This window comes from Rattus norvegicus, chromosome 10, assembly GCF_021556685.1.
Source record: "Rattus norvegicus strain SHRSP/BbbUtx chromosome 10, alternate assembly SHRSP_T2T, whole genome shotgun sequence".
NCBI classification, from domain to species: Eukaryota; Metazoa; Chordata; class Mammalia; order Rodentia; family Muridae; genus Rattus; species Rattus norvegicus.
Genome location: NC_141543.1, coordinates 94,968,728 through 94,972,793, shown reverse-complemented (window position 1 = coordinate 94,972,793; position 4,066 = coordinate 94,968,728).

Below are 4,066 nucleotides of genomic sequence, written 5' to 3'. Positions count from 1 at the left end.
TACAAGAAGGAGGAGGGGACCAGAAGTGGGGAGTCGCCGCGCAGGTTGCCGCTGCAGAGAGTAGAAGCCTGCGTGGGGATTCCCCCCCCCCCACTTGAAAGTTCCCCAGAGGAGGGGATTCCGGAGTCCTTTCGTCTCTCTTGCCAGGTGTCCTTCCTTCAACACAGGCTTAATTTTCTTCCTCTTGCCTGCGGGTGGCAACGCAGGAATGGACCCTGCCCAGGCAGTGAGAGAGCCCCCTTGCTACGAGTATCTCCCTAGAAACATCTTCTCTCTTGATAGACACCCAACCTCAGGGTAGGTTGCACATGGCGGGAAAGGGTTATTTTTACTCGGAAACCAGCAAGTAAGGATGGACACGAAGCTCGGTCCTGGACAGGAAGGGTGGTCTCCTTGGCTGAGGGAGGGGCAGGCATCTGGGGCCCAGGACCTGCAGCAAAAGATGTGGCACGTGGGACGCCTGCGTGCTGTGTGTGACTGACAGGGACTTCAGACCTGAGATGGGGACCCCCACCCCCACCTCAGTAGCTGCCGGGAGGTTCCTTTTGAAGTGCACTCTCTCCAGGAGCTCTCGGTCAGCCGCTGTGTGTATTCTGCGCTGCTCCACCGGACCCCTGCCGAGGAACCTCGAAGACAAAGAATTTGGCCGCCAGGTCCCCGCCCGCCCTCACGCGGCTGCCAGTCTGTCGTGAGGAGGGAGGAGGAAATCTCCCACCCAGGCACTGAGTCCCATTTCTTCTTGCTGGTACTGTTCCCCTGGGAACTGCGGGATGGGGTTGGGGGCTCAGAACCAGTCCGGCCTAATGTGGGGATGGAGGAGAGGGGAAACCACTGTGGGCAGGCAGGGAGGCATCGAGTGGGAAGGGCAAGGGACCTGAAGCAGAGATTCTCAGGAGAACCCCAGAGGGAATGGGAGACTCCAAGGCCAAGACCAGGAGAAAAGAGCTTTTAGGGGTCTCTTAACAACTCTAGGAGGTGCCCGAACGATTTCGGATGAGTTTCCTGGAGGCAACTAGGATCCCAGACAGCAGAGGGTGACCTTGGAAAAAGGATCATGGCGTGGCTGACAGAGACAAAAATTAATTAGACAAGATTCCATTCGTGCAGGTAGGCCCATCCTCCGAGGTGAAGAGTCAGAAATGGAAACCTGTGACCTGCAGAAAGGCTACAGAGTAGGGGGACCGAAGCACCCAAAGGCATGCAGATGTCTGTCCCAGAGCCCAGAGTCGTCCCTGTCCTGCCTGCCTTCTATGTTGCCCAGAGGGGAGGTGCTGGGAGGAAGGCAGAAGTCGATCTTTGGGGGATCTCGGTTAAGGAGGCATCCTTGTGAGTGAATTCCCTTAATCTACTGTGCACATTCCGGAGCTTACCCGGGGATCAAGTGTGCCCTGCTTTGGGGCTTAAGGTCCCCGCTCTGCCGCACCCTAGAGTCACCTGGGAGGATTTGACTAGAGACAGTTGGCAGACTGGCATATATGGTTGACATTTCTGGGTGTGGACCCTGTGATACCCCAGTGCCTTCCACACCAGGACTGGTGTCCTTTCTAGGCCTAGGACCTGAAGATGTCAGATGTCCCCTTATCCCAGTGACCCTCCAACAGCAGCCCCAGGACCCCAGGGTAATTTGGAAGAGGTCACGGAGCCTGAGTCCTTTAGAAGAAGAAATGAGTGCACCCTCAGTTGTGATGTGAGAATGAAACTTAAATGTCTCACAGGGAGGCCTTATCATTAGATGTTAATGCCACGGGAAGCTGACTTGGATGGTGAAAAAAAATGGCTTCCTTTTTTTTTTCCTATGACAAGGGGTGCTCCTCTCCCTCTAACCTGTCCTAGTATCCATGGCCAGAGCCCCCTCTCTTGTAGGACTTGTTCAACAGCACGCCCACCTCAGCGTTTCTTAAGAGTTTCCCCACCCCATTAGTGGCCAACCCCTACCCTATGGCTCTGGCCAGCAACTTTCTTTTTCCAAGAAGCCGCTAACATTGCATGGAGTTAAACATGGCACCCACGCAGCCTGACTGCTATGTGTCGCTATTTATTACACTGAACCCAGGAGAACTCCGGCACCGAATGGGCTCAGGTAGCCCTGTGTAAACGCTGGTGACAGACCAAGAGAGGGTACTGAGATCTCAGATGAGAGGGCCCTAGGTTTATGTCCCTTGTGGTACTTCAAGGCACTTAATGAATGCTCCCTGGAGATCTATCCACCCCAGCTACCATGCTGGGGTTTGGGTCCAGTTTTCCTCAAGGCAGCACCCATCTTTCCTGATGGCTTAAGAGGAGGATTTGGCAACCTGGCCAGAAGTCACTGCCACCTGAGGCATCTGAGACTAGAAGGCCCCCTCCAGCTACAATGTACTATCTCTTTCTCTCTTCTTTTCCTGTCTCTTTCCTTTCTTTTTATCTACTTTTCCTGCCTTTCACCTAGAACCCTAAACCTCAGGTCTGTAGGCCCCAGCTGACCAAGGCTCTGGGCACAGCCAAGGTCCATTCCTGGCTTCATCCTGAACCTGTTCTGGGGAACACAGCCACTCCTCTGTGGCTAATTGTGTAAGTCTACTGTGGTCTTTCTTGGCTTGGATGTGAGAGCCTTTTTCTTTGGCTCGCTTGTTTTGCAGGCAGTTGCAACCCAAGGTGGATGGGAGCCATCTTTGGTTTTAGCCAGCTTGAGCTTCACCCCTTCACCTGGGCTCTGTGCACAGGGTTGTAATTGGCAAACTGGTGAGCTCTCTCTCTGTCTCTGTCTCTGTCTCTGTCTCTGTGTGTGTGTGTGTGTGTGTGTGTGTGTGTGTGTTTGTGTGTGTGTGTCTACAAAGGTCTCAGGTGTTCTGTGAGGTCCTCTGTGTAGGTGTTCACTGAGAAGGACTATATATGGGCAGCCCTCAGGTAAGCATGCCTGAGCCCCAAGGATTTGAGTATAAGAGGCTTGCCTTCTGCTGGGAGAGTCATGCCTCAGAGGATCACATGTTTCTAAACAGCAAAATTAAGGGCCAGAAAGACTCTTGGGAGAAGACTTTGGTAGGAGTACTGTTAAAAAAAAAAAAAAAAATGGGATTGAACAAGCCTCTTATTGCCCATGGGCAGACAATTCCCATCATGCCCTGGTTTTGCACCCTCCAGATCTCAGTCGACCAACCATCTCTTCCCAGACCAATATGGCCAACAGCAGTTACTGTGAGAAACTGAGGCTGCACCAGAAATGAGCTCTAGGTGCTGAGAGCCTGAACACAAGTAAATGGTTCAGTGGACAGTCACGGGGGGGCCCTCAGTGCCTCACCAGCAAGGATCCTGGAAAAGGTGTTTGTAGCTGTCACAGGTATATGGAGGGGATGGTCCTTGGGCAAACCCTGCTTGGCATTTCTGGCCTCTCAGAGTCTGCCTGTATTGGATTGTTGTCTGTCCAGGGAGACACTGAGTGGTTGTCTCAGAGCTCAGCCCCACCTCATACTGTGCAGCCCTGGGCGTGTGTTTCCTATACTCTCCCAGCCTGTCGTTCCCTCACCGACAGTGGTGATACCTGCTGTGTCTGACATGGCGCCTGGCAGCAGCTGAGCTGAGTGAGGTTCCTTTGAGTTACTCTTCGTTATTCTTAACTATTTTTAGATTTATTTTATTGTATGCATATGAGTGTTTTGCCTGTGTGTGTGTGTGTGTGTGTGTGTGTGTGTGTGTGTGTGTGTGTGTGTGTGTGTACCGTCTACATGCTCGATGCCAGGAAGGTCAGGATCCCCGGAACTGTAGTTACTTAAGGTTGCAAACCATCAGTCTATGTAAATAAATGGACTGGCTGCTTTTGTGTGTCCACTTGACACAAGCTGGAGTCATTACAGAGAAAGGAGCCTCCCTTGAGGAAATGCCTCCATGAGATCTGGCTGTAATGCATTTTCTCAATAAGTCATCAAGGGTGGGAGGGCCCATTGTGGGGGCCATCTCTGGGCTGATAGTCCTGGCTTCTATAAGAAAGCAAGCTGAGCAAGCCAGGGGAAGCAATCCAGTAAGCAGCATTCCTCCGTGGCCTGTGCGTCAGCTCCTGCCTCCTGGTTCCTGCTCTATGTGAGTTCCAGTC